This window comes from Lynx canadensis, chromosome B4 (assembly GCF_007474595.2).
Source record: "Lynx canadensis isolate LIC74 chromosome B4, mLynCan4.pri.v2, whole genome shotgun sequence".
Lineage (NCBI taxonomy): Eukaryota > Metazoa > Chordata > Mammalia > Carnivora > Felidae > Lynx > Lynx canadensis.
In genome coordinates this window covers 110,743,814-110,765,285 of record NC_044309.1, presented here as the reverse complement: position 1 = coordinate 110,765,285, position 21,472 = coordinate 110,743,814, and the positions used below count along the sequence as shown (strand labels likewise).

General features: G+C 39.2%; 1 long non-coding RNA gene across 3 annotated transcripts in view; it reads left to right on the top strand.

Annotated features, from left to right (window-relative positions):
* The window catches only part of LOC115519406, a 48,634-nt gene extending 29,998 nt beyond the window's left edge, over positions 1-18,636 (top strand). For 2 of the 3 annotated variants that reach the window (XR_004343893.1, XR_003970491.1), the window contains 2 exons: positions 7,705-7,809; positions 18,368-18,636. This is a non-coding gene — a long non-coding RNA (uncharacterized LOC115519406). Of the gene's footprint in view, positions 1-2,019; positions 2,065-2,581; positions 2,624-7,704; positions 7,810-18,367 lie in introns of those variants that run through there. The other variant, XR_004343894.1, reaches the window with a different exon arrangement.
* The last annotated feature ends 2,836 nt before the right edge of the window (positions 18,637-21,472 follow it).

Genomic DNA, 21,472 nt, shown 5'->3' with positions numbered 1-21,472 from the left:
CATTTTGCTCATACTATACATACTTGCATTGGTGATTTCATTTAATATTTCATCATAAACATTTTATATTTTCCTATAGAATATTCTTATGTGTGACCTTATAATGTTTCATTGTGCTGATGTCACATTTTTTACTCAACAAGTTTCTAATATTGGGTTCTAAATTTTTCTTATCATTCATAATATCAAAATGAATATCTCTTTACTTTTTTGCCTTCTTGAATTTTTTTCTCTAAAAATATATTCCTTATCATACAGTGACTGGATCAAAGAGGAGGATCATCTTTATGAGTCTTATCAAACATTTCCATATTGATTTTCCAAAAATTTTATACCCAATTTTAATACCCCTCAATGACTGAGGAGATAATACTAATGTTACCAAATACCCCTCAATGACTGAGGAGATAATACTAATTTTTATTAACAACTTGGCCCTTCCAAGTGCTTTCCCAAAACACAGATCTTGTCCAAGAGAAGTGTCTTTAAAAAAAATTTTTTTTTATTGTTTTTGAATGAGAAATAGACAGAGCCTGAGCAGGGAAGGGGCAGAGAGAGAGAGAGACACACACACAGAATCTGAAATGGGCTCCAGGCTCTGAGTTGTCAGACAGAGACCAATGTGGGGCTCAAACCCACAGACCATGGGATCATGACTTGAGCTGAAATCGGTCGCTTAACTGACTGAGCCACCCAGGCGCCCCCAAGAGAAGTGTCTTTTAAACTATCTTTGCTGTATGCATGTTTCTGTGAATCTGATTAAGACTATGGACATTGTCTCCCACCTCCACAGCTGAATTCCCTCAGGTACATGGGGTTATATGCATGTACACACACACACACACACACACACACCTCTCTACACATAATTTCAGACATTTGGAGGAACACCTTTGAAGTGCATTCTATGGACTCTGGTATAAGACTCTATAATCTCTAGAGAAAGCACCTTTCAGAGCTGTGAACATCAAACTCCTTTGTTGTCAATAAATTCAAACTGAGATAAAATTGGAATCATTGAATCACTGAGGACCCCATAATCTGGGATTCATGTGGTTCTTTCCTTTACCACCATGATTATGGCTAAATCTAGGGCCACGGACAGTGAGGAGGAGCTAATTCTTATAATCTTTGTCCAATTTCTGTCCCTGAACTTCTCCACTGCTTTGTATTTATTGGCCAGAAACATGATCACTATATATATCGGGTACACAAACTTTAGTCAAAAAATGAGCAAAATAGGAAGCTTAAGTGGGGATTGGGTGTGAGAAACTTGGAGAAAAATAATAGAAAGAGCATGTGGAACTAAAAGTGGCCTATTCTGAAGCATTGTACAATCTTACATGATAAAATGCATATTGAGGAACTGAAATTAGAACTCTTGGTAACCATGGGAACAGCACTGTTATGGCTCAATTGTTAGAAAAACAGTCCTGGGATTTCTGTGAAATGGAAATGATTGTTTAGATAATGATACATCTCCAGTATGAGGACTGATAGTGAATTTCCAGCATTATTGGAAGTGGTAGGCCAAAATGTGAGGAACTTTTCAAACCAAACTTTCCAAAATATTTCTTCTTGAAATAAACACAATTAAGTTTTATAGGAAATTCTAGCATTTGGCATTTTGCAATGTGATTTTGAAATTTTATAGCCATCATTTTCCTATATGTCCATACTTTTCCATATCCCTCTTTTTTGCATATTCTATATTTAGCAGTTTTGCAGTAGCTGGCTCCTGGAAAAATTTTATGTGAGAATTCTATTATTCTAGTCTCAAGATCCCAGAGTTAATTTTAGAAAGAGAATTTAGAAGTTAGACGCAGAGTAATCTTAAAAGAGGAAATTTATCTACAAGTAAGGAAGTAGTAAGATCTGTGAGATCTTTGCTATGGAGAAACTATATAGTAATAAAATAATTAACATTTATTTCGAACATAACGTGTTGTACCAGGAGCTACACTTCTTGCTTACAAAAACAATAATGCCGTCTTGTTTTTTATTACTCTCAATGTTTACAGAATGTTAAAGTGAGGCTCAGGAGGATGAAGTAATTTCTCTAAGGTAACAGGATTGTAAGTGACCACATGGTGACTAGACCACACTCCTCATTCTCTATGTCTTTTTATATCCACGCCTTGTGCTTTTTCTACTACTCTGTGTGGTCAAGATCTGTATCTGCTACATTTTTGTAAATATAGGGATATGTGTGTTGCTTTCTGATTCTCTGAAAAATTAAGAACTTTTATTGCTGTTCCTAATGATTGATAAACCCTTCCCCTCAATCATTACAGCTACCTGGATGTTCATGGCTCAGTTCAAATGCCCCATCCTCGTAATACACTTTTTTTTTTTTAACCTACCCAGTTGTACCATCTCTCCATCCTTGAAATTTCCACAACTTTTAATCTTACATTTCTTACGTTCCTTTGCAACCTTCCCTTCTGTTGTGTCCATGTTTGGTTTAGCTACTTGAAGGTGTCTCACATACGACAAATGTCCACATGCTGCTGCTTCATTCATTGTTAAGCGACTAGTTTTTGTCAAATGACCAATTGCACTGATCTTTGTATGTCTTCAGGTGACTGGACAAAGTAGAAGGTGAAAAGTTGCAGAAGTGTAGGTAATTATTAAAAAGAATGTTTTGTGGGGCACCTGGGTGGCTCTGACAGGTGTCCAACTCTCAGTTTTGACTCAGGTCATGGTCTCACAGTTTGGGGGTTCCAACCCTGCATCTGGCTCTGTGCTGACAGTGTGGTGCCTGTTTGGGATTCTCTCTCCCTTTCTCTCTCTCTCTCTCTCTCTCTGCCCTGCTCTATTCCTCTCAAAATAAATAAAAATAATAAATAAATTTATTTATCATAACAAATAAAATAAAATAATAAAATATGTATGTTTTGATCCTTTCCTTCCTCCTGAGGGAAGTTTCTGTAAAATGGATAAAAGCTTGCCTAAAAAGCAAGCTTTGGAAAAGGACTGAAGATAATTGCAATTAGTTCTTATTTTATTTTATTTTTAAAATTGTTTATTTTTTTCCCTATAATTTATTTATTTTTTATAATTTACATCCAAGTTAGTTAGCACATGGTGCAACAATGATTTCAGGAGTAGGTTCCTTAGTGCTCCTTACCCATTTAGCCCATCCCCCCTTCCACAACCCCTCCAGTAACCGTCTGTTCTCTATATTTAAGAGTCTTTTATGTTTTGTCCCCCTCCCTGTTTTTATATTATTTTTGCTTCCCTTCCCTTGTGTTCATCTGTTTTGTATCTTAAAGTCCTCATATGGATGAAGTCATATGATATTTGTCTTTCTCTGATTGACTAATTTTGCTTAGCATAATATCCTCTAGTTCCATCCACGTAGTTGCAAATGGCAAGATTTCATTCTTTTTGATTGCCAAGTAATACTCCACTCTGTGTGTGTGTGTGTGTGTGTGTGTGTGTGTATCTTCTTTATCCATTCATCCATCGATGGACATTTGGGCTTTTTCCATACTTTGGCTATGGTTGATAGTGCCGCTATAAACATTGGGATGCATGTGTCCCTTTGAAACAGCATACCTGATCATCCCTTGGATAAATACCTAGTAGTGCAATTGCTGGATCGTAGGGTAGTTGTATTTTTTATTTTTTCAGGAACCTCCATACTGTTTTCCAGAGTGGCTGCACCAGTTTGCATTCCCACCTGCAGTGCAATAGAGATCCTCTTTCTCCACATCCTCGCCAACATCTGTTGTTGCCTGAGTTGTTCATGTTAGCCATTCTGACAGGTGTGAGGTGATATCTCAATGTGATTTGGATTTGTATTTCCCGCATGATGAATGATGTTGAGCATTTTCTCGTGTGTCAGTTGGCCATCTGGATGTCCTACTTGGAGAAGTGTCTATTCATGTCTTTTGCCCATTTCTTCACTGGATTTTGTTTTTTGGGTGTTGAGTTGGATAAGTTCTTTCTAGATTTCAGATACTAACACTTTATCTGATATGTCATTTGCAAATATCTTCTCCCATTCTGTTGGTTGCCTTTTAGTTTTGTTGATTGTTTCCTTTGCTATGCAGAAACTTTTTATTTTGATGAGGTCCTAATAGTTCATTTTTGCTTTGATTTCCCTTGCCTCTGGAGATGTGTTGAATAAGAAGTTGCTGCAGCCAAGGTCAAAGAAGTTTTTGCCTGTTTCTCCTCTAGGATTTTGATGACTTCCTGTCTTATGTTTAGGTTTTCATCCATTTTGAGTTTATTTTTGTGTACGGTGTAAGAAAGTGGTGCAAGTTCATTCTTCTGCATGTTGCTGTCCAGTTTTCCCAGAGCCATTTGCTGAAGAGACTGTCTTTATCCCATTGGATATTCTTTCCTGCTTTGTCAAAGATTAGTTGGCCATACACTTGTCAGTCCATTTCTGGGTTCTCTTTTCTGTTCCATTGATCTGAGTGTATGTTTTTGTGCCAGTACCATACTGTCTTGATGATTACAGCTTTGTAATACATCTTGAAGTCCGGATTATGATGCCTACAGCTTTGGTTTTCTTTTTCAAGATTGCTTTGGTTATTTGGGGTCTTTTCTGGTTCCATACAAATTTTAGGATTGTTTGTTCTAGCTCTGTGAAGAATGCTGGTGTTATTTTGATAGGTATTGCATTGAATATGTAGATTGCTTTGGGTAGTATTGACATTTTAACAATTTTTTTTCCTATTCAGGAGCATGGAATATTTTTCCATTTTTTTGTGTCTTCTTTAATTTCTTGCATAAGTTTTCTATAGTTTTCAGTGTATAGATTTTTCACCTCTTTGGTTAGATTTATTCCTAAGTATTTTATGGTTTTTGGTGCTACTGTAATCCAGCTACTTCTAAAAAACTAAAGAAAACAGAACAACAACAAGAATAAAATAATGAAAACTGGCCTTTATGCAATTTCATTAAGCTGAATATTTTATAATTTAAAAAATGTGCTCTTTTTAGTGGCTGTAAGACCTCAGAAAAGTACAAGTCTATCAATGCATATGACACCAATGATGACCGCAACCAATATGAACCCAAAACATTTAATTTCTCCAAAGGAATTTCATTCACTGTTTCCTTCTCTATATTTGAAACATCCTTTTGTGGAAGTGGTCTAACTTATGGCAAACCCAATGCTTAAAAACTCATTTGAGATAAGGCCATCATATACAACATGGATGTGTTTTATTTGAATCAATAATTGATTATTAAACATTTTTAAAAAAATTCTAGCAATAAGGGGCACCTGGGTGGTTGTCGGTTGGGCATCTGACTTTGGTTCAGGTCATGATCTCCTGGTTTGTGGGTTCGAGCCCTGTGTAGGGCTGTGTGTTGACAGCTTGGAGCCTGGAGCCTGTTTCAGATTCTGTGTCTCCCTCTGTCTCTCTCTCTGCTCCTCCCAGGCTCTCACTGTCTCTCTCTTAAAAATAAATAACTATTAAAAAAATTAAAATTCTAGTAATAAGAGATGGCTAAAAGGAATAACAATAATAATTCTCATAATATAGCTTCAACTTGGATAATAGTCTGAAAACTAAAAAGAGCCCCCAAAACAAAGACATGAACTCCAAACAACTAAAACTAACACAAAATTCTCAAGCAATATGCATGTATCAATGTTTATAATAATGGCAATATTAGTTTATTTGGAGTGCACATAATTTATAGTGTTATCCTCAAACATTAAGTGTTATTCTGGTAGGAGTCTCTTATATGATTTACATGTTTGGTGCCATTCTATAATTAATTAGGCTGCCTAATTTAATGACAGATCATACTGGCTTGTTAGGCTTTAATCGAAGCAAAACAGGACTTCAGGGGGTGGTTTTAAGACCCTTTCCCTGAAGAGTCTTGTCTATTTCTTACTGGTTACTAGCTCATACATTTCTGTTTGGAGAATTCTACAAGGAAATGCGCTTTTGGTTAGGTGAATGTTTGTAAGAGCTGTTGGATTTTTTTTTTTTTTTTGAGTGAGACGGCTACCTCCAATAGGCATAGTTTGTGATTTTTCCCCTAAATTTTTAATTCAATGTTAGTTGAAGAGTAAAGGAATTAGCTCCTTGTGTAGAATGTGTTATATTTGGGAAGTTTTTACATTACAATATGTGCTGAGTAAAATTATAGTGAAATATTGGGTATTATTATCCTCAGGCTCCCAAATTTATTGATGGCACACATTGAAGTGGAATGTACCTCCCCAAAGCTGCAGTAGACAGAATGTCACCTCCCTCCCCAAAGATGTTCAGATGGAACCTGTGCATCTGTCACCTTACCTAGGTGGGTCCAGTTTAATCACACGAAGCCTTAAAAATGGAGATCTCTTACAAGCTGGGTGAGAGGAAGAGATGTGATGATGGATACATGGTCAGGGAGATACCATATTGCTGCCTTTGAAGATGGGAGAAGGGATCCAGGAACCAAGGGATACATGCCATTTCTAGGAGCTGAGAAATGAAAGGATAGATCCTCCAGAAAGGAAATAGCCTCTGAGACCTTGATTTTAGCTCAGTGAGACTCATGTGGGATTTCTGACTCACAGAACTGTAAGATCAAGAAATTCATGCTCTTTTAAGCCACCTTGATTATGGCAATTTGTTGTGGCAGCAATAGAAAACTAATATAATAGCTGAGATAAACTTTCTCATGAGGCCCCATTCCACTGGCTAGCAGGAAAAACAATGTGAACTCATCAAGTAAAAGTATTTCAACCCCTTCTGCTTTAACCTGTTGTGTGTTGGGGTCACTTGTTCCTTTTTGGGTAAATGTTTGCTCTCCCAGAGTTATTTTCCCATTCTCTCTTTTTGCCAAGGGGACACATAGGCCAGTGGTGTGGAAGGGGGCCGTATATCTTCTTGGGAATGAGGGAGAGGGGGCTTATCCATAAGTCTCTGGTTGTGGATCTGTTTCCACTAATCTTTCCTTGTTGGTGTCTGCTAAATGTGCTGCTGTTATAGCTGGTCCTTCTGACCTTTGAGTATGCACTAGGAGAATGGTCCTTTGGGGAAAAGAAAAGTAAGATGCAGAAAGAATTCTTTCCAGAGAGGAGGAAGAAGTAAAAATCTGGTCTCTTCCCTTGCTACCTACAGTAGACACTGCTATTGCCTCTGTCAATGAGGTTCCATCCCTAACCAGCCCTGGACTCTGCTGACCAAGTGGTCTTAGCATTTCTGCAACTTCTGGGTGGCCACGTGAGCACTTCTGCATCTTCTCTATTCTGTGCCAAGCGCATGGGAGGCTATAAACCTTATTTTAGGTCTCCTTTCACCGAAGCTGTGCTACCAGTCTTGGGCTTCTTTGGTCTAAATGGCTCAGCGTTTCTTCTCACAGCTTTGAGCGTTCCACTATATCCAGGCAAACGGGGGACCAGTTCTGACATTCTTAGGATTCTTGTGCTTATCCAGATGTATCTAAAGCATTTCCCTCATACTGTGCATAGTGTTTGCCAAGGATTTGTAGAAGCTGGACACCTTATCTCCTCAGACCGCCTGTCTTTATTCTCCTTCTAAATTCTCCTGGGTTTAAAAAGGTCTGGATTTTTATTTCTTTTCCAACTCTGGAAGGTACTTTCCCTGCATCTTACTTGACTTACCCAGAGTAGCCCAACCTCCCTTTTTAACAGTAATTTTAAGAGTACTAATAGAGAAGGATATCCCCTTCACATTATAGGAGAAACTATCATCTGAATTGACCACGTTTGTTTCTTGATAGGGTAGCTTCAGGACAAGGATACAGAAGAAACCATAAAGACTGAAAATACACCGGTTTAATGCATGGATCGGCACATTATAGCCCACAAACTGGCTGACTGTTTTTGTAAGTTAAGTAGGAATACAACTATGTGTAACCATTTACAAATTGTCTCTGACTGCTTTTGGGCTACAATGGCAGAAACGGACGAATGCAGTAGACACACGGCAAATCCCCAAATATTTACTAACTGGCCCTTTAAGAAAAGTGTCTGTTGACCTCCAGTTTGATGTATTCATTCTCTATAAATATGTAACAACCCCCAAATCTGGCAGCTTAAAACAACAAACATTTATTTTCTGATGTTTCTGTGGGTCAGAGATCTGGGCTGCCTTGTGGGGAATTCCTGCTCAGGGTGTCTCCTGAGGTTGCAGTCAAGCTGTTGGCCAGGACTGCAGTCATCTGAAGCCTTTCCTGGGGGTGAAGAATCCACTTCCAAGCTCATACCAGGAGGTCGTCAGCAGACCTCAGTTCCTCACTGGCTGTTGGCGTGGAGACCTCGGTTCCTTGCCACAGAAGGTTCTCCATGGGGCTGCTCCACATGACAGCTGGCTTTCCCAGGAGTAGGTGATGAAAGAGAGAGAGAGAGAGGATGAAATGGAATCAGCACTCTTTTATAGTCAAGTCTTGGAATTGATACACTATAACTTCTACAGTATTGAATTTGTTAGAAGCCAGCACTAAGTCCAGACCATCCTCAAGAAGGGGGGACCATATGAGGACACGGAGACTAGGAGGCAGAGATCATTGGAAGACATCTTAGAGCCTGTTTATCACATTTCATAACCACCTCCCCCCTCATTTTCACTTTTTTATGTTAGCATGATGCATATGGATTTCTATCCACGTAGCTCTGGAATTTAGGACTGAGGACTGTGAGAACCAAGATAAGCCAGGTAGTGGTGCTGAAGCCATTTCAATAAGCCATCTCATTCCAAGACAGCCTTAAAAGTTGCTAGTCTGCTTGGAGCTGGTGGGCCATACCCAGGCTAAACTCAAAAGGTTAGAAACACTTGGAAGCCTAATAAAAAAGAAAATGGCAAGGATTTAGAGAGCATCGAGATTGGTTGATTCAGTCAGGCTGACTTTTGGCCAGGTAGGCACTTAAGAGGACACTTCACCAACAATAAGCCTCTTTTCTTTGTTAATTTATTCAGTATTCAACAAATATTCGCTGAACTCCTACTAAGCTCCAGGTGCCGTTGAAGGCTTTGTGGATACAGCAGCAACTTGGAAGCAAAGATGGCCTCAGGCAGGAAACATCTTACAGCACGTGCTTCCTCTGTGTGTTGACAGAGACAACAAGTGACTTCCCAGAATTTGACCCTTTCAGGATTTATGGGCAAGAGAAGATATTTATATAAAAAGATAATAGGTAGAGTGGCCCGCTTGCATCCAGGGACGTGAAGGGAGATCCTGGAAACGTTGTAATGTATTTACAGTCCTTCCTGGTTTGAATGCTTTAAAAATGCTTGTCGCCCCTGAGTCTGTGAGTCCAGACACCGTCATGATGGAGTGACAGGGTCTATAAAAGCTACAGACTGTTGAAAATATCAACTTGCGGCCTTTTTTTTTTTCTTTCCTGCTTTATTTAGCCATTTTTAGTACATCCATATCTCTCACTAGGCTCAAACTGCATATGTGTATTTAACAATCAGATCTGGAATTGTGCTCAAGAAGCCTCTATCAAAACCCAAGTCATTTTTCTTCCTATTGAGATGGATGTACACAGGAGAAATTGGGGGAGCAGGGAGAGTGTTCTTGGCTGATCCATAGGAAGTCGGGTTCACTTGGGGATAAAGTATAAAGGTCCCATATCTGTGCTTGCAGGGTGAAGGAGGTAACCGTGGTGGCCCTGCCTCTAGGACACTGTAAAAGCTTTTGACCTACAAATGAGGTTAATTTCTTCTATGTGTGTCACTGAAGGCCAGTTTTAGGATTCCATTAGACACAAATATTCCATTGCCTGTACTTGTATCAATGGGTTATTGGTGTGGAATTTTTTTTATGGGTCTCTAGAGAGCCTGACGCTAGGGGCTCTCTGGAGCTCGTGAGAATGTTTATTGCAGTCATCCACATTTCAAAAGGGAGGGACTTGGAGGAAAAGATAGCCACAAAAATGTATTGTTTTGAGTCTGAATCTGTGAGAAAAATAGAAATGTAATTTTAAAACGAAATACTAGCAAAGAAAAGATTAAGGTGCAACGGATAGCCACAGTGATTCCTGTGACCATGAGTCCTTTTCCTTGGTGATTATAATATCTGATGCCAGACACACAACATGTTACACTTACTCAGCAATTAAAGGTAAGAGGTTGTGAAACTCTAAATGAGCCAGAAAAGAAAAGGGGGCAAAGGGCTGAGTTTGAGTGAGTAAAGGAAGATAAATCAGATGAGATTGCATGTTGATGACACTGACCAGGGTTGCTCAACAGCAATATCTGACAAACAGCAAGAGAAAAAGGAAACATTTTGGCCGAGTCAGCCACCCCCAGCATCTCTCTTCAACACCCGACGAAGAAATCCCCACTGCTGGATGAGTTATTTCCTCTTTCTGCTGTATGAGTACAATGGGGGGAAAAAAAAACAGATCCTAGAGCTGAAATGTGAAGTTAGGAAACAGAGGCATGAGTAATAATGCAATAATGAATGAGACAGAAAGGCCCAGAGGTGTGGATATTCCATCTAGAGGACTTGCATTTGGTCAGGTCTGTTTTGGTGCAGTGGATGTTTCAAATGTCTTATGCTGTCGCACTGGTGTCTTGGTGACGACTGCCCTCGTTACCCTTGTTGTTGTTGTTTTTTAATTTTTTAACATTTATTTATTTCTGAGAGAGACTGAGAGAGCCTGAGTGGGGGAAGTGCAGAGAGAGACGAGACAGAATTTGAAGCAGGCTCCGAGCTGTCAGCACAGAGCCTGATGCAGGGCTCAAACTCACAAACCGCGAGATCATGACCCGAGCTGAAGCTGTATGCTTACCTGACTGAGCCACCCAGGCGCCCTGACCCTTGGTTTTGTTCGTTCCTTCTTCCTGCCTGGATTCCAGCAGAAATGCACCTCCCCTCACCCTTTCTTTGGCTTTGCCGTATCTATCTGCCGTAGAAACTCCTGTTTTCTTCAAAACACAACTTAAATCCTTTTTTTTTTGGAAAACTCCATTCTCCCAGCCCAGAATTAACTTCTTTCTCTTTTCTCCTCCTAATATCTTTAGCCTTTTATTAAATTGGTCACGCTGTCCTTTATACACAAGTTGTTTATACATTTTCTGTCGTCTATATTGAGTTGAAGAGGGCAAAGGGTTTACCATGAACATCCCTATATTTTCTATAATATTACTCAGTGATAGGAGGATATAAAAAGCCAATAAAATAAGTCAATGTTTCTTGGCTTAAAGGATAGACTAACTCTTAATAATTTGAACAAAGATTAGCAAGATCCTAGGCAAAAGTCCCTTAACTTTATACTGTAGACAAAACTAATTAACCACTATTTTTGCCTGCCTTGTTATATCACATTCTGATAAAATAAACAAGGCTGTTCATTTTTTTTTAATCCCAGGGAAGTGATTTTATTTTTATTTTAGAATGTTTTAAATTAAAAATTAAAAAAGGAATTGGTTCCATCTATTTTTGGGTTCCTTGGAGACATGATGCCTTGTGGTCGCCTTGTCGGCTTCAGATTCGAGCTGTAGAAGGTTCTAGAATATTTTAATGCTTTCCCCCTTTGTAGAAAAATCTTTTAAACAGAGATCCATGTTGTAAAGAAGAAACAGAATGACCATCAGTAGATCCTATGGCTCTCTTCCTTTTCCCTTCTGAGCCTCTCAAAGGTACAGTTTATGCCTGTTTGCCTTCACTTTCTAGATATGCCTTCGTTTCCTAACTCTTTGCTATTAACTGACTTTGATCATCACACATCAGAAAGAGTTCTCTAAATGGTCAGTTGTAACTTCCTTTTTGTCAAAATCTCTCAGCAGCATTAGTTGTTGATAACCTCCTCCTTGTAACTGCCTGCTGCTGTGGCCTTGACATTGCTCTGCCCTAGATTCTCTCCCAGGGGGAAGGGAAAATGAATTTGTTAAACACACTTGCTCCTGCTAGGAGCTTTCTCTGTATCATGGTAGGTGAGCTTCAGGACAACTTTCTGAGGCAGGAGATGTTCTTGCACACCATCACTAGAGCATAGAGGTTTTGTCTTGTCCCATTGGCCAGTTATTTCATACTGGGGTTGGTCTTGTGCACCCCAGCTGGTTGCAGTTTTCTTGAGAGTGGAGTCCACACCTTCTGCCTCTTCTGTATTACTCACAGTGCCTGGCACAGCAAATATTCTTAGGGTTTAATAAATATTTGTTGACTGATTACAGATGAAAGTACTCAGACCTTGAAGATAAAGACTAACATAAACATTGGCCAGTTTTTTGTTGAATCTATGTTTTTCCAAGTTCTGAAAAAGACCTTCTTTTATATACCATTTTAAAACACACACACACACACACACACACACAAACACATCGAGCCTCATTCATGAAAGGTTTGACACTGAGATTAGAAAACCATTAGCAACCGTCACATGCCGGCCGGCCGGAGCGGGTTTCCTTCCAGTGATAGGAGAACCGCTCGGCTGGGAGTGGCCATGCCTCGGCATTAGATCAGGGTGATTGTATTTATTTATGATTATGTATTAAACTGGACAACTTGGCCCGGTTTCTGAGTCAGATGCACTGAGTTTGTACTTTCTGACACATCACCCTCATCCCTGTGAAATGAGAAGCAGTCGTGGGTGAAACGGGACAGGGTGGGGGAGAGGGGGGGCTGGCAAGGCTAGTGGGTCTCACCCTCTCCATTTCCTCCTCACTCCCTTACTCGCCTTTCACTTCCTCCTTTCCCACCAGGTGCCAGAGGGGTTCTGCTTCCCCATAATCTCTCTAGCCCTGGGGGAAGTGGTGGGAACTAACTTCTTTTTAAAAGTGTGCCTACTGTGGAGCCTGCACATTGTTGGGCATTCAGAGCCATTGCTTCATTTGCAGTCTTTTGGCCGCTCCGTGAGGTAGCTTTTATTACTTTTATATCACAGAGGTGGAAACTGAGGCTTTGAAAGGGTAGGAAATGTGTCCCAGTTACACAGTTTGTAAACACAGAGGTGGAATTTGACACTCCCCTGTCTGACTCCAAACATCTGGGCTCTTTTATGTTGTACAAGGTTACCTCTTCAGAAGAAAAGGGCTGATATAAAATTGATTCCCATGGAGGGCTTTGTAGCCTATGGTAGAGAGACCAGAGTTTTCCCAACAGAGTTCCAGAAAACTTTCCGTGACCAGAGGGCCAGGGTGTTTGGGGTGGAGGAGGCTGTTTGCTTTACCCAAAGGCTGATTTAGGGCAGGATCCTCTTGTGCTTACGTGTGCCTTGTAGTATTGCACCTGACCTTTCCAACTAAGCATCCTTAGCCACCTGAGGCACCTGGAATTCAATAGAGACTTTTTTCTTTGATGGATGTTCTTTCATGAGTCCTGGGAAAATGAAGTTAGTGTGTAGGTCCTTCCTTGTAATCAGAGGAAAAGCCTAGGTTACAATAAGTAGCAAAACCCTCTCATCAGCACCAAGTTAATTGACCACGGATATGTGGGAGCAACATTCGGACGACTCCTCTGCACTAGCTGCAGCCATAGCCCTCACCTGTGACTTGATGGGTGATGCAGCCTGGCAGGATTTCAGAGGCTTCTTCAGGACAAGGACCATGGCTGCAATAGCGAATGGGTCTTCATTATCCGAGGAAAATTACTAAATATATACATATGCATATTTAAATATATATCTTTAAGTCTTTTGAAAATGAATCGACCTAAAATATTTTTTTATAAGAATAATGAAAAAGAAGTATGATTGGTTCTGCGCCTTCAAAGGGAAACTAGATCTCCTGGTGATCATTTGTTTGTTCTTGCTTATATTTAAATCAATTTAAGTCAAATTGTATTTAGCACTTTAGAAATAAGTCAGAGAAAGAAAACGACATATGATTTCACTTATACGTGGACTCTGAGAACAGAACAATGACTAAACAAACAAAAAGCAGGATCAGACCCAGAAGTACGGAGAACAAACTGATGATCGCCAAAGGAGTGGGGGATGGAGAGACGGGCAGAATGGATGAAGGGGAGCAGAGGTACAGGCTTCCAGTTTTATGGCACGAGTAAGTCACAGGGAGAAAAGGTACAGCATAGGAAAGGTAGTCAATGGTATTGTAAGAGCCTTGTAGGGTGATTGATGGTAGTTACCCTTGTGGTGAGCAGAACGTAATATACAGACTTGTTGAATCACTATGTTGTACACCTGAGACTAATGTAACATTGTGAGTCAACTACATTAAAAAAAAAAATCTTGATAGATATTGTCAAACTATTCTCCTAAGTACACTGTCCATCTTCCCCAGAACCTTGTTAATGCTTATCATTTTCATTAAGTTTAACATGGCCAGTTGAAGAAAGAGAAAATTGTATCCGTTACTGAAAAAAAACTATATTTAGTATTTTAAGAAAACAGAAAGGAGTCAAATACTGATCATTCTTTTTCAGCCTCATTTTCTAACAAAATGATACTACAGCAATATTGAAATCTTCACTTAATGGATGTATACATTTTGTATTACAATCAAGGTTATTTTTTTGCCTTAAGTGAGGGCTTTCTCAATTATCCTAATGGACTCTGTTAATCTCTTTTATCAAGTAATTATTTTTTTTGCCATGCTTATCACACTCATATCTTTTTTGATTTCCTGTTCATAATTTTTTTTAAGTTTATTTATTTTGAGACAGACAGATTCAGAGGAGACTGCACTTGAGTGGCAAAGGGGCAGAGAGAGAGGAAGAGAGAGAATCCCAAGCAGGCTCTGCTCTGTCAGCGTAGAGCCCCACGTGGGGCTGGATCTCATGAACTGTGAGATCATGACCTCAGCCAAAATCAAGAATCAGATGTTGACTTGACTGAGCCACCCAGGTGCCCCTCCTATTCATTAATTTTTAATAGATTCACCTCTGCCAATTCATTTTTTCTGTGTGTGATCCAAGGAGTTTTCCAAAATCACTTTCACCAATCTTATGAAATACTACTTTTGCAATGTTTGTCATTTTCCTTGGCAATCTAGTGCATTGCATTTGCATTGTTTGATTAAATGTCTACAACATCTAAACTGTAAGTCACAGTTGGTATTGATGTGATGGGTGGAGATATAAGCTAGGGCCAAGTGAAGGGTAAGTGGCGACTGAGTATTACAAGAGATCAGTCTGCCCCTTTGTGAATATTTTTGTGGGATGGTGCCTCTGTGCTTCCCCAAGCGACCAGGTAACTGTGAGATGGGGCATAATGTAGGTTCAAATAATAAGGACTCCCTCGGCTCAAATAATTGTTGAATGAAATGGAACTGACTCGGCCTGGATCTGCTCTGACCCTATAAATGTAGCAGATGTTAGGAGCCTACAGGCTTGGGTTGCACTGAGATGAACTAAATCCTTTCCCAACCATTTTGGTGTGCATGAATAGAGCTGAAAGCATTCCAGAACTACTGGAATGTTAAATCTCAAATTCAGAGATTTGCTTGAAGGCCCATAATTATCTCTATTGTGATGCCTTTCAACAGATCTAAGAAGTTGTGCAGTTTTGATTCAAGGTAGGTTACGCAGAGGGTAAAGCTGAATGAGACGTAGGTTCTAGGCCTGTACTATTATCCCTGTATTATGCTTTTTGAGATGGTGGTGGAGGTTATTGGCTTCAACAGACTTCAGTGCTATGATCTTCGTTTCTTTTAACTTCACTTATTATATTCTGTGTGCATGTAACTTCATAAATAAGAATCAGCTTTCTTTCTTGTAAGTATTTTAGATTCAATAGGCCAGTGGCAGAGGACGCTTGGTAGCCACCCTTCTCTAATTATGTACGAATGACCATATATTTAAGCAGTATTATTGGCAACGTATCAAAGCATTTCAAAGTAATAATAGTTTTTTTTCCATAAGTAGAGAGGATAAGTCCGTCTTGCATCTTCCTCTTGGCTTCTTTAACATGCTCTTTATAAGACATTTCTTTTTTTGCTTTTTCTTTTTTAACACGTGTTGTAATGGGATGAGGGGGTTGGGGTTAATTCGGTATTTTTCTTCCCAGTGGACTGCAAGTTTCTTGAGGACAAAATATTCATCTTATTTTGTTTCATGTCCCCAGGATCTGACATTGGACTCCAAAAATGTCTGTTACATTGTTCTTTAATTGCAGTAGAAATAGAGAAGCTGACTCAGAAGGAAGGAAATGGTAAATGATGGTGGTAGAAGTGAAGTAGGTTATACTAACTTTGCAAGGACAGGAAATAAAGCAAAGGTAATTGGTGGAAGGTAGGACAGAGGGCAGGTTCTCTGTGGTCTGCTATGAAAGGAGGAGAGGGCAAAGTACAATACTTATTCCACTGGAAAAGCAAATAAACAAGCTGGAACATTCTTGCCTGAGTACATATAAACTTGGAGTCTATGAGCAGCTAGATGCTCTATGGTAGTTCTAGTGACAAGGTTTATGAAGCCATCTGCATTGTCTCTAAGGCCTTTTAATTTATGCTCTTTCAAAAGTGCTTCCCGATAGGAAATGACACTTTCTAATGAAGTGTCAGTGAAGTGTAGCCAGTGATTAATACAAGGTGATGGAATCTCCTTAAAATGGAGATTAAAAAAAAAATCTCCATTTTAAGGAGATTCCATCACCTCAGAAATTTCCAGTGACCAACAGAAAGAGGGCAAGAAGGTTTTCTGGAAACCATATGTCTGTTCAGTGTATCTGCAGACCTGTGAAGAAAGAAGAGCTTAATTAGACAGATGAGCAATTTCCTGAAAAGGCACATGCAGGCGTTGGATTACATCTCATTTCCTCTGAAAGAGGCGAAAACCATGATGATTAGCAACTCACTGTTTTGGAGCCTAGCCATTCTCCAGTTTATTTTCACTTGGTGGGAGTGAAGGAAGGTGATGCTATTGCTTTTGAGTTGGGTTCTCTTAGTCATGAATGTTGGATTTCTTTTATGCAGAATTGTGTTAAATTGAGCTCCAGATTATCGGAGTGTGGGATTCTGCTTTGTGGCACATCCTTGGTTAAACAGCAATCGCTTTAGCCAGAAGAATGCTCTAAGCCATCCTCCCTTGTTTTCAGTGGCTTAGGAAACAGAAACTAATTTTCATTTCAACTAATCCAAACTTGATTAGGAAAGGAAATATAATGTTACTACACGAAAGCATGAGGTTCCTGCCAAAGCCAAACATGTACGGTACTTGAAAAAAAATATTCCACTGATTCTTTCCCATGTGATGTTTCTGTATCACCTCCATCTTTCCATTTCAGAGTGTGCAACTGAGAGTTTGCTGGAGATTAATAAATTATTTCACCAGTATCAGAAAACTAACACTGATTGGGAAGATCAGAGAGCTGAAAGCCGTTTCTGGATAATATAGAGTTAGCTTCCATTTCTCAGTACTTCTGTTTCTTTGAAATAAGGAAGTTGGTAGCTCTTAGTTTCCTTGTGCTTGCTTGTCTTTCCCCTACCCCTTTGGTGTTGTACAATACTGAGTCATTGAAACTCTTCCCATTTCACCACTATCCAGATGTGGTGTAATTATCAAGAAAAGAAACCTTTTTATTCTTGTAGGCTGTCAGAAATCCAGGTTATTGTCATTTCAGGTCATTGATATGAAATGCTTTGACATTTTTTTTTAAAGAACAGTTGGCACTGATTAGGAATGGCTGTCCTTGCTAGAGTTGTTCTTTCGGTAGTTAAGTGTAGGTAAGTTTTGGACCAACTGAAATTGAAAAAAGGTTCAGTTAAGTACCAGCTTTTACTAAAATATATTTTTATAAAGAAGAATTATGAACATGCTCCATTTAAGCCAAAAATTAATTAAGGATTTAAAAATGTAGAATGTTGGGAGTGAAATATGGTGAAGATGAGATTTTGATAGTCACCGTATGAGGCAATGAAAGCTGAGACGCAGGAAATCAGCAAACTCCCTGGGTTGGCCAGAGTCAGTCTGGTCTGCAACATTTTTACTCTGGTTCAGAAAAGAACCTGTATTAGTCAGGGTCCTCCAGAGAAACAAAGCTAATAGGATATGTTTCTCACGAGAAGTTGGTTCATGTCATTATGGAGGCTGACAAGTTCCATGATCTGCCCTCTAGAAGCTGGAGACCCAGGAAAACTGGTGATGTAATTCAGTCCCAGTTTGAAGGCCTGAGAACCTGGGTAGTGGATGTTCAAAGGAAGAAGATGAGATGAGACATCCCAGCTTCATCAGTGAGACAGGAAAAAAAAGGGGGATGGACTCCTCCTTCCTTTGTCTTTTGTTCTATTCAGATGCTAAATGCATTGGATGATGCCCACCCATATTGGGGGGGAGGGTCACCCACTTCATTGATCCCATCATTTCAAATACTAATCTCACCAAAATACCAAAATATCTGTATTAGACAGGGTTCTCCAGAGAAATATAATTAGGATGGATTTATGTATTTATTTATTTCAGAAATTGGCTCATGGTTTTCCCACTTATATTGGTGAGGTTCTTTCTTTACTCAGTCTACTAATACAAATGTAATCTCTTCCAGAGACACCGTCACAGACATGCCAGGAAGCAACATTTTACCAGCTATCTGGACATCCCTTAGCCCAGTCAAGTTGACAGAAAACTAACTGGCATAGGACCCCTTCTATCATCTTCTATCAAGTCAAGCAATTAAGCTGGACACCAGAATTGGAGCACATGGAAGTAATTTTGCCAAGTTCTTCTGGTGGTTTTGAGAAGTTTCAAGCCACCAAAACTTTGTTAGATATGATGCCATAAATTAATAAAATCTATCACGGTCGATTTCATGAAGAGGGGAAGTTACTATAAGAGCTCTGAATGATCTCAATTAATTTATAATTAGAGGTTATAAATTATTTCAACTAATGAAAAGAAGCAAGGCAACATGTGAACTCAACTTCTAGTAGACCTAAACTTTCACATTCTTTTCTTTTCCACTTCTCCACTCTGTAGGACATGATGCCCTTGATTTCCTCACCACCACCACCTCCAACCAACACACACATACAGACACACAAAATTATTTTAGGGTAGATGTTTAGTGGAGGCCCAAGCAAGAGTACACAAGGCATGTCTGACCATCAGATGTGTTTTGTTGGACTTTTCAGAGTGCTTATAATTGGGAAAAAAAATTTTTTTTTCTCCAATGCTAAAGCATAAATCTAACTTTCTGAGAAATTGAGAAATGGAGAGGATTGGTCGTGCTGGACCTGTATTATCTGTGACTGGAGTTGAGGAATGAGCTTCCCACGCCACTTCCAAGGGCCATGTGCTGTATCTGACACAGCTCCCTCCACTCTCCAATGTCTCCTTGACATTGGGACTGAATTGCCACTTCGGGTCCAGGTTGGACGGTTGTTTGTCATACAGTAAAGTTAAGGTATAAGTACAATATTTTAAACATCAGTTTCTCTTTCGAAAGTAGGCAAATGACAGGTTGGGTTGAGACTTTGGGATCTCAGTTTGTCTAAAGTCATTTAAGTGGTAAAAATGAATTTTGAACACAAGGCTGAATGGAACACGCCAAACAAAGGTAAGATTGGCCAGACCTGCTTGTTTGTCTTTCCTTTACTTTTTGTCTACTTTGCTCACTTTTGACACAATACCTGACATAGGTTTTCAACAGATATTTGCTGAATAAATGTGAGTGGAGCTAGTGTCCATGTTCTTTCCAATATACCGTGAGGCATTTGGATAAAGGGGCTAAATTATCCTTCCTGTAATGTTATTAGAGATTTTTTCCCCTCCAATGAGACAGACAAGGCTTCACTCATTATTTTTATAATTTAAAATCTCCTGACTGGATTATTGAAGCTTATGCTGGCTGTTGGAGAGAAAGTTCATGAAAGATTCTCTTGCTCTGCTCTGGTTATAAAGCCTTAACGGGACTAAACCAAAAATTGTATATGCTGTGATTTAAAAACAATGAGTATACCGTACTTTTCAAGTTAAACCTTTAAAATGAAGTAAGTTGTAGGCTACAAAATTCACTTATTTATTTTAAAAAATTTAAATGTGTACTAAGTACTTATCACTGTGCTAGGTACTAGGAATATTGTATTTGATATCATGTCTCAAACATGAAATGGGTTTCAAAAGAATAGTTCAACATATTGTGATATAAAATGAAGTAAAACTCTCCTTGTCAGAAACGTTTGCTAGAAATCTAAAAGCAGTTGCCCATTTAGGAAAATTGCCTCATGTACACACTACTGATAAAGAGTATATTGTTAACATACTTGAGGCAATTCTACTTCTCTGATGTGCTTCTTGAAGACAGTAAGCCAACGGCCAGATGAAGCAACTGTTCTTTTTTTTCTCGCCCCCACCGCCCCTATCTGTTCTTTTCAAGTTTGTTTTTATTTATTTTGAGAGAGCAAATGAGAGAGGGTTGGAGAGAAAGAGGGAGACAGATTCCCAAGCAGGCTCTGTGCTGTCAGCGCAGAGCCTCATGTGGGGCTTGAACTCACGAAACCATGAGCTCATGGCCTGAGCCGAAATCAAGAGTTGGACGTTTAACGGAACGTTAAACGTTCAGGCTTCCTGAAGCAACTGTTGAATAAATGTATTATTCAATTCGGGCTCAGCAATCGGTTTTATTTTCATCTAAGTGACAGTTGGCTAGTTGCGTTTACATCACATCTCACATACAAGTTATTTTTCCTTTATATACTGAATTTAGTGCTCCTTGGTAAGTCTGGTATTCACTCTGAAAAAGACAGAAAAAAGCAAAATAAACAAAATTCCCCGGAAGACGCAGGTCTTTGAACAAGTTCTTTGCTGTGTGTGCAATTACGCAGTTTGAATCGTCTGACTTTCAAGCGTATTCCCTATAGTTATGTACTTTAACAGCATACTTACTTTGTGGATAGGTCTTAGAAAAATTTGTTTTTTTCATAAAAGAGAGAAACCCCCCTAGAAGATGGATATACATGCATGGAATTTGAGAAAGAAACTGAAACAGTTTTGTTTAAGTTTATATCCACCAAATTAGCAGTCTCGAATTCCTTTTATAAAAATATTTTCTAGTACTTGCTAGATTCTTTTTGATTTGTAATAGAAAGACAATGAAAACATGCAGATTAGGACAATAAACCAAATGATCTAAGAGGATTAAAAGATTAATGCCAGGCACAGGGAGGCTCTGCTCTGTGTGCTCAAGGTTATACAGATACAGAGCAGGCCACATTCCTGCAAAATAGAGACTCTTTCAGAAAATGCTCTTGATCAGTGAGAGCGTAGCTTGCCCTTGACCATTTGGGGCATGTGAGGTAAATAGTTAATGGTTGCCTGTATAAGAAACAGAATAGCACATTACATCTTTCTTACTCTGAAATTGTAGGCCTCTTTCAGTTAGAAGAAGAGAATACTAGTGTTACCCTAAATATCAAAGTCTGCAGTTGCACTCAGAAAATAGAAACCAATTCAATAAGCTACTTTCATAATGCCCTGCATTGATGGATCTTCAGTCCTCAGTTTCTGTGCTAAACAGGCTTCTTTTTGTGGCAGAACAGTTCAAGTTTCATTATTTATCTTTGTACAACTTCACCATGATTAGTTTAAGGACTAGATACAGTCTGGGACTTAAAAACATTTCTTTATTACATTAGGCTGCAGATGTAACGAA